This window comes from Palaemon carinicauda, chromosome 37 (assembly GCF_036898095.1).
Source record: "Palaemon carinicauda isolate YSFRI2023 chromosome 37, ASM3689809v2, whole genome shotgun sequence".
Lineage (NCBI taxonomy): Eukaryota > Metazoa > Arthropoda > Malacostraca > Decapoda > Palaemonidae > Palaemon > Palaemon carinicauda.
In genome coordinates, this window is record NC_090761.1 from 46,487,818 (window position 1) to 46,497,487 (window position 9,670).

Consider the following 9,670-nt stretch of genomic DNA (forward strand, 5'->3'; position numbering starts at 1 on the left):
ATGGCTACAGGTTTGTATTAGTTAGGTTAAAATACAAATCATCTCAGAATTTGTCATTTGTTCCCATACTAACAAACCTTCCGCTATTTATATTGGATGGCTCACTCTTAGGAGGGTAAAGTCCAACTACTGGCTTAGTCATTGACCCGGGTTTCCCTAGTACAGTATTAGACTGTAATCGAGGGAAAACTTGCACCTCGCATATCAATACAAGTGAGTATGATAGTGGCCTGAACAACTAAAGCAGTTGTGAGAGATGATATAAGAATGTCTAGGTAAGAAGATGCTCCTAGTTAAAATAGGAGCCCTACAAATAAAAAGACTTTTCCCAAGGCCTACCTCGCAGGGGGCGTTGGGGATGTGTATGAGTATGTGAAATATATACACTTTTTTACTCTAGGGAAGTTATTACCTGCAGAGGTTTAGGCCAGCTTTGCAAAGGGACCCATGGCACTGTTCCTCAAAGGAGGGAAAGATGATGAAAATAAAAGAGCCAGGCATACTTTTTCATCCCAGCCTTCAACCTTCTGCTACTTGTCCAACAAGGAGCTTGAGGTATTATTAAACCGCTTATTGTGTCACCACCATAGGAGTGATAGAGAAAACGTATCGGGTCTTCTGTGGGTCACGTCTTGTAAGTAGGGTGAGGTGAAGCTTAGACATGTATCCACCCTACCAATGGCACGGTTTGTGTCACAAAGGAGCTGCTTGAAACTGTTAAAAACGGATTCTGCCCAAAAACGTTCAGAGCCCTGGGTCATCTCTATGAGGAGGAGGAGAGGGATTTTGTGACTGGTGTAGGACCTGCGTTCCCGTCACAGACGAGATCCTTACAACCTTCTCTGGCCTTCCTAGGGTTAGCAAGGGGTGCTGAACTTACGCAAACTCTTTCATTGTTTTCCTGAGGTATGGCCTCAATGTAATCACTGGCGTGAAAAAGAAAAACAATGACAAGTATCTGACCCAGTGTGTTATATCCTTGGGGCTAGGTAATCACCCTCCTCGAGGTAAGTCCTCGAGTAATTACCTGTGTTATAGCCTTGATTACAAAGCTGCAGGTTTCCAGTTGGAGGGCTTGAACATGAGGTTCAAGCTGCCCAGAAAAAAATAGGATGTTACTTGGTTTCTCGCCACGAGCGAGAGATGTTAAGGGAGACCCATAGGGTATGTCTCTCTTTTGGTCGAGTGTCACACTGGGAAAGACCTGTCTTCAGAGTCAGGGGAAGATCTGCAGTTTAGAGCCACCCGTCCTGTAGAAGGCCGTATTACCAAAATACAGGTTATCAGTTCAAACTCTATGGAGAGCCCTTCCTTGGCAATTTTTGAGTACATGACTAGAATAGCACTCCTGAGTAATATTAAAAAAAAGAAAAAAAAACAGACTTCCTTTACGACTAGATCCGTAATGGGTTCTCCAGAGCCGTAGACGTGCCACTGTAAGTAACCTGTTTCGATGGGGCTAGACTGAAGCTCTAGTCGAGTACCTTAATGAGATAAGTCTGCACAGAAGTGGGAAGAAGCCATCTAGTCCTTTCCCAGGAAAATTGCTCGCAAAAAGATGATCACTGCTTGTCATTGATATTCATTCCGCTTTCCGAAGGAAGGCCTCTAAAAGAGAGTCCGTAGGAGGAATACTCCAGAAGGAGGGGTGGAGTCAGTAAAATCCAAACCCGTGAACAGCATACCCCAAATGGGAGCCCACGTAGAAGCAGGAAGTTTTTCCCGCGAACGGTAAACCGACGAATCACTGTCATTCCCCGACACTTTCCTGAAGAAAGAAGGTGCCTACTAGGGGATTAAGAGACGGTATCATTCGTGCTCTGTTCAGAGTCCTAAGGACATATGGTCCTGTATGTGGTCTCCCCCACAATTTTCTTAGATGCCTCTATAGGACGCATCAAATCCAGAAAAACAAGGAGATCTACTCCTGGGAGAGATTCTCATCAGGCAGTCTTTTAACTAGGACCGTTACTTGCTCAGGTCTTGTAGAGGACCAAGAGAAGGACGATCCCTATTGCCGAGGGACCTAATCCGGCTAGTTCTTCAGAGGTCACACTCGACGGGGACGATTGTAGTCTAGTCGGACCTGCGGAAGTTTCTACAGGGTAATGACTCATATATGCTTATAGAATATGACCTTCCTGTCATTTCTTCGATTACTCGAATTATAGATCAATGTAAACGGGAGATGTCTCGCAGGAGTTTAAAATCAGTCAGTAGGGCGAGGTCTTACAGACGAGGGCCGATCCTAATAGGACGCTAACTGGTTGACCACAAAACCTTCCCTTACATGACAAGGTTTGAAGGTTAAGATTGTCTCACCAGGAGAGACTAAAAGTAGAGACTTCTAACCGATGAAGCATGGCTATATTCTGGCGTCCCGCGTCTTCCTATGAGATCGGATGTTCCAATCATGAGGAAGAAGATGAAGACTGTTTACCATTTCCTAGAAGATGGAAGATACAAGATAATATCCTTGTAGCTAAGTCTGGACTCTCTTTCCTTGGCGAAAGGACAAGAGCCAATTATTTTGAGCTCATTGGAGGGGTTTTCTTGCGAGAGGAATACCTGTATATTCATTCCCAACCACTCTGGCCTAAGGTTACGGGAGAAAATCCTCGTCCGACTTCATGAACAAGTCTGTGTTTCATGAAGTGTAGATAAAAGATGTGTCACCAGAATGGAAGCAGATGGAGGTTGAATGTGTTTCCACTAAGATCCGAGGGCATAAGAGCCAACGGAGATTGGGAAAACACAGATTTTCAATATCCTCTGTTATTTGTCATGTCACTCGTCTAGGGCTGACTCGAATCATAGCAAGTAATATGCTATGGCTGTCGACAAGACAGCACTGAATTTCGTTCTTTAAGAGGGAAAGAATGGGTAACCTAAAGAGGATGTGTCTCCCGCTAGAGAGGGAGAAAAACAGTCAAAGAATCTGCCTCCTTTATCACTTCCAGAGATCCGATTTGCTTCAGGAGACTGTCTAATTAGCTTAGTTCCTATTCAAGCAAACTCATATCGTGAGCAGCCCTGTAATAAACAAGACAACAGGGGAGAAGGTAGCCAGCAAAGCAGCAACCTGGTTCCTGAGGCAATTTGTTCGCAAGTCTTCCTGTAGTACGAACGAAGTGTACAAGAAAACATACGTTCAATGCAGATGAATTCCTGTGAGTGTGCCGGATTCAATGCATAAACCTGGCCACTTTGAAGCAGGTCCCTCTGATTCCGCTGACGGCGAGAAAACCTTTGGGAAACCAAAGAGCGAGGGGCACTGAGTCTTGCACTAGCATGTTATCCCCGTCGCCGAAGGAGGGTGTATTCTTAGGTTCCCAGAAGTAACAAACTGTAATCCCATCAACTCTGCAGGGTCTAACAAAGTAGTGTAAGCTCAAGAATGAGGCGAGACAATCTACACCGTCTAGGAGAGAGAGCTCTCTTGAGAAGCTCCCTCTCAGGAAGTGGCTGTCGAACTAGAGGCCTAGGATGTAGCAGGCTTATACTGATCACTAGTCTCTGACTAGTGAACATCAGGCAGCAAAATGAACAGCAAGCGAAAACTACGAGCTACCGTCGTGTAGGTCAACAAGTGACTACTTGCCTGTTGAACATACAAAACAGCGAACAGTGCTATTGATAAGCAACCGTGGATCATCTGGCCGTTGAAAAACGGCGACTGATAGCTGAAAAATTGGAGATCTGGAAAATCCAAGATCTACCAAATCAGTAGGGATCGTTTCACTTGAGACTGTGCTCTTGATCATGAGAGCCTCGTCCTAGGTCTTGAAATGACTCATGTGAGCTCGCGAGAGTCCCGTTTGCGAGTGTGAGCGTCTCCCACGTGAGCGCCTCGCACGAGAGCGTGAGCATGTTGCTCGGGAGCGCCTTGCACGAGTGCTTCTTGCTTACGAGAGCGAGCATCTTGCACGAGAGCACGAGCGTCTCATGCGAGAGGGTCACACCTAAGAGCGCGAGCATCTCGCGCAAGGGCATGAGCGTCACACCCAAGAGCACGAGCGTCCAGCACTTGTCTCGCTCGAAAGCGCAAGTGTCTCGCCCAAAAGCGTGAGCATCTCGCACGAGAGCGTCCCGCACGAAAGCACAAGCATTTCGCTCATGATCATGAGCATCTAGTTCGTGATAGTAATTGTGGTCGTCTGACTCGCAATCGTAAGCGTCAAGAGCTTGTGCGTGACTGGATCATGATCATAAGCATCTAGCTCGTGATCGTGAGCATTTAGTTTATAATCATGAGCGTCAGCTCATATTCAGTGTTTGGGTTGTGCCCATTATCGTGAGCGTCTTGCTCGTCCTCGCGATCGCAAGCGTCTAGTTTGTAATCGTGAGCATTGATCTTGATGTGAGCTTTTAGTTTTTGATCGAGTGTCTAGCCTGGGATACAGGCTCATCGCTCGTGATCGTGAGCATCTGGCTCGCAATCGCAAGAGTCTCGTTCATGATCACGAAAGTGTAGCTCGTGATCTTTACCACAAGACGTTCGTGATCATGATCACAAGAGTCTTGCTCGTGACCGTGAGAGTGCAACTCATGGTTAAGAGCGTGAGAGAGAGCGTGACCGCGATCACAGTCGCAAGTGTATTGCTCGCAACTGCGAGCGTGTAACTCACGACCGCAAGCTTGAGTGTGGTCGTGAGCGTCTCTTGACATGATCACGAGTGTCTATCTCGAAATCGTGACCAGAAGATTCTTGTGATCGCAATCACGAGCCTCGTGGTTGAGCAAGTAACTCACGATCGTGAGTGTAACTATGATCGTGAACAAGAGCCCAATTGTGAGCATGAGCATAAGCACGATTGTGAGCGTCCAGGTAGCGATCACAAATGTTTAGCTTGCGATCCCAACCACAGGACACTCGAGATCATGGTCACGAACATCTTGATCAGGGTCACAAGCGGCATGATCGCGGTCACGAGCGTCATGATCGCGGTTACGAGCGTCATGCTCGCAGTTATGAGAACGTGTAACCCGTGAGCGCAATCAGGAGCATCTCACTGGCAATCACGTAAACGTTGTTAAGGGTTGTAGAGAATGGCCTCACAATCATGGACGCTCGTGACCATGAATGTGTAATTCACGCTCGTGAGCGCAATCGCACGCGTCTCGCTCGCTATTACTTGAACGTTTTCAAGGGTTGTAGAGATTGACATCACAATCATGGTCACGAGCGTCTTGCTCGCAACCGTCAGCGTATAATTCACGCTCGTGAGCGTGGGCGCGCTTGTACACATCTCGCTCTTGATCACAAGTGTCTAACTCGTGATTGCAAGCGTCCTCATAAAAGAAGAGACTAAAGTCACAATCATGGTCACGAGCGTCCCGCTCGCGACAGAGAGTGTATGCACAATCATGGTCACAAGCGTCTCGCTCGTGACAGAGTGTAACTCACGATTGTGAGCGTGAGCGCGATTGTGATTGTCTCGCTAGCGATCACGAGTGTTTCGCTAATGATCGTGAGCGTCCTCAAGGGTTGAGGAAAGACTACTGTCGTAATCGTGGTCACGAGCGTCTCACTCGCAATCGTGAGCGTGACCGCTAATGTGAGCGGAGACCACGATCGTCATGAGCTCGTGACCGAGAGTGTATAACTCACGATCTTGAGCGTGAGCACAAACGTGCGCATAGGTTGTGTAAAGACTCTCCCTCAAAAGGGGAATATCTTACACCTGGAAGCAAACCTCCGAGCAGCACTCTGTTCCCCTTCAACGAGTTCCATCTCAAATGAAGGTTAAAATAAAGTGTTGCTAGAGAAAAAGCAAAGGCTTAATTCTGAGTTCTCTCCGAAGGGATTTCCCTGACAGGAATCCTGCTGGAGTAATCCCCCGAAGGAGAAACTAAACAGGAATTCATCTTCAAGAAGAAGAACGTTGAGATCGCGATAACCTACGATCCCGAGATTGTAGCGATCTTTGTGGAGACCATTGATCGTCACAAAAGACGTCCTAATGGGTGCCTAACATCTGATTGTTGCGTACGACAATCTGACCAACCAGGAAGACAAGGTGATGAGTCTCGCCCCTGCGATCATTGAACAGAATAAATTCTGGACTCATCATTGGATTGTCGCGAACGACATCCTGATCAATCAGGAAGACGAGGTGATGAGTCTCGCCCCTGCGTTCATTAAACAGAAGGAAAGTCCGTCAATTGTCGAGGACGCTGAGGGTTGACGATTGTCCTTGATCTCGCCATTCTCAACAAGCGGAGCTGCATACGCGGGCTGAAACATTGCCTGTAGGGAGAGAGAAAAATTGCGGAATGTTGGGAGACGACGATACCGGCAGAAGACGAGAAGACTCGTCGTCAGCAGAAGACGAAGGAAGGGCAAACGGGAGGTAGACTTAGTCGACAGCCTAAGACATCAGCCGCAACAACAGCCACTTGACTTCGCAACCCGATGTCGTCATGATGCGCTGAGGAGAGAGAGAGAAAAGAAAAGGGAAAATTAAAAATTCCTCTCTTCCAAGGGGGGAGAAAGAACCCTCTGAGGAATCGTCAGTGCCGAGGAATCCTTCCAATAACTCGCAGAACAAACATCGACATCCGAAACCGCCACCACATTACTCCGGAATGGAGCATCGCGTAAAAACTCAAGTCATATCTGTAAAAGGTTCTGGGCTGCCAGAACCAACTTGTCAGGCGCGACCTCTTTGGTAGGGTGAATTAATGATGCAAAGCCTTTTCCTATGTTTAATGTCTGACTTCCTTCATAACAACTTTGATATCAACATTCATACTGCAAAAAAACCCAAAGGAACATAAATCTATTAGTGACTTATTCTCAAAAAATGTCTATTGCATAACAATACTGTACCTAAGGACCTTTAATATGTGGTACCCTTTACACTGGCAAGATGTGCATTGAATGACAATAGTTTAATGTAAAAAAAATAGTACTCAATTTGCACTATGGTACATACAGGCCTACTATGGACATAATTAAATTTCTTCAATATTTTTCAATAATAATATTGCTAAAAAGTGGCCTTAAAGAACAGGAGACAAGATTCAAGATGGATGATCCCATCATTGCTATATATATAACCTAACCTGTTCACCACAAAAAACCTATGTATTTAATATAAGTAGGTTTTATTTATTGCAATGATGGCATCAATCATCTTGAATCTTGTCTGCTGTTCTTTGAGGCCACTTTTTAGCAATATTATTGTTGAAAAATACTGAAGAAATTTAATTACGTCCATAGTAGGCCTGTATGTACGATAGTGCAAATTGAGTCTATTTTCCTACATTAAACTTTGGTTATTTTATGCACATCTTGCCAGTGTAAAGGCTACCACATATTAAAGGTCCTAAGGTACAGTATTGTTATGCAATATGACAAATTCGTAGGTAATTTGTATTTTTCCTAACTATACAAACCTTAGCTATTTAATATGGGTAATTACTTTCGGCGTAGCTGGAATGACGAACCATTATTATTTCAACGAGGGTTTACTACCCCACCGCTAGTTAGCGGGGGGTAGGGAGCTTGCTAACCCCCCCCCCCCCTCTCACACACACCTGTGCTTGAGCTCACTTTGCTTAGAGGTAGGACTTCACGGGGGATAGGGCTGGCGGGCAAGTTTGATTAAATAGCTAAGGTTTGTATAATTAGGAAAAATGCAAATTACCTACGAATTTGTCATTTGTTCCGTAACTGAAATACAAACCACGCTATTTAATATGGGTGACTCACCCCTTAGGAAGGGTGGCAAGTCCCAGCCAGTACTGGCTTTTGGCTTTGCCCAGGGACTCAGTATCTGAGTGTGTCAGCACTCAACAATAAGGAGTCCCTGCACCTCGCTAGAACCTTGCTGCGCAAGGGCTGCCGCCTACGTAAGCTGTGTGTGAAGGTATGAAGTGTGACTCATCCTAGGAAGATGACCTGTAGTCCTTTAGATGGAAACTTTAGGCTAGGACTCTCCCAATACCACCTCGTCAGGGTATGGGGATGTGACAGTGTTAGCTCAATACTAGGAATACAAGGACACATGGTTTACCTGCAGTGGTTCGAGGTCAGCTGTGCAGAGAACCCAGGATGCTGCTTTCCCCAAGAGAGGGGAGGATGAAGAAAAGAATAAGGGCCAGACAAACCTTTTCATTCATGCAGACTAAGACCGGGTAACAATGCCCTCAACCTTCTGCTACTTGTCCATTAAGGAGTCTGAGGTTTTAAACCAGCTGTTGTGCAGCCACCACAGGGGCGATAGAGAAGGTATCGAGCCTCCTGTGGGTCACGTCTTGCAGGTAGTGGGCTGTGAAGGTCGTCTGATGCTTCCACACCACCGCTTGTAGAACCTGCGTCACTGAAAAGTTCTTCTTGAAGGCCAGGGACGTAGCTACGCACCTGACATCATGTGCTCTGGGGCGACATGACGGAGGAGGGTCAGGATTCAGGGACAGATGGATCACCCTATGAATCCATGCCGAGATAGTATTCTTGGTAACCCTCCTCTTTGTTCTCCCAGTGCTCACAAACAATGCCTGCACTTGGGGACGAACTGCAGACGTTCTTTTGAGATATAGCCTCAGGCTCCTTACTGGGCACAGTAGGAGATGGTCTGGGTCATCTATTACAGAACAAAGATTCGAAATCTGGAAAGAGTCGAACCAAGGGTCCGGCACTCCCGGATTTTGAGTCTTAGCAACAAACTCGTTGACGAATATGAACGTTACCTCCCCCCATCCCCTTGAATGGGCGATGTCATACTAGAGACCATGAAGTTCACTGACTCGCTTGGCCGAAGCCAAAGCTAGTAGGAACACTGTCTTCCAAGTTAGGTGGCGATCTGAAGCTTGGCGTAATGGTTCGTAGGGAGGTCTCTTAAGAGACCTGAGAACTCGAACCACGTTCCATGGAGGAGGATTCACTTCCGACTGAGGGCAGGTAAGTTCATAACTTCGTAGGGAAAGTTCCAGCGAGGAAGAAATGTCCACTCCTTTGAGCCTGAAGGCTAGACTTGAGGCTGAGCGATAGCCTTTCACTGCCGAGACTGAAAGGCACATTTCTTCTCGCAAATACACAAAGAACTCCGCTATTGCTGGAATAGTGGCATCGAGTGGAGAGATACCCCTTCCACGACACCAACCACAGAAAACTCGCCACTTTGCCTGGTAGACCCCTGCGGATGACCTTCGCAGTTGTCCAGACATCCTGTTCGCAACTTGTTGCGAAAATCCTCTCTCAGCGAGGAGATGCTGGATAGTCTCCAGGCGTGAAGTCGTAGCAAAGCTACGCCTTTATGAAAGATGTTGGCGTGTGGTTGTTTGAGTAGCTCGTGTCATGGAGGGAGTTCTCTCTGAAGTTCCGTTAGGAGTTGCAGAAGGTCTGGAAACCATTCCGCGTGATGCCATAGCGGAGCTATAAGGGTCATCGAGAGATTGACCGATATTCTGGTCTTGTTGAGCACCCTCCTCATCAGACAGAACGGGGGAAAGGCGTACACGTCGATGTTCTCCCACCAATGTTGGAAGGCATCTTGCCAGAGTGCCTTGGGATCCGGGACTGGGGAGCAGTACAGCGGGAGCTTGAAGTTCAGCGCTGTAGCGAACAGATCCACAGTCGGGGAACCCCACAAAGTCAGGACTTTGTTGGTTACTAGATAATCCAAAGACCACTCGGTACTCACTATCTGAGACGCTCTGCTCA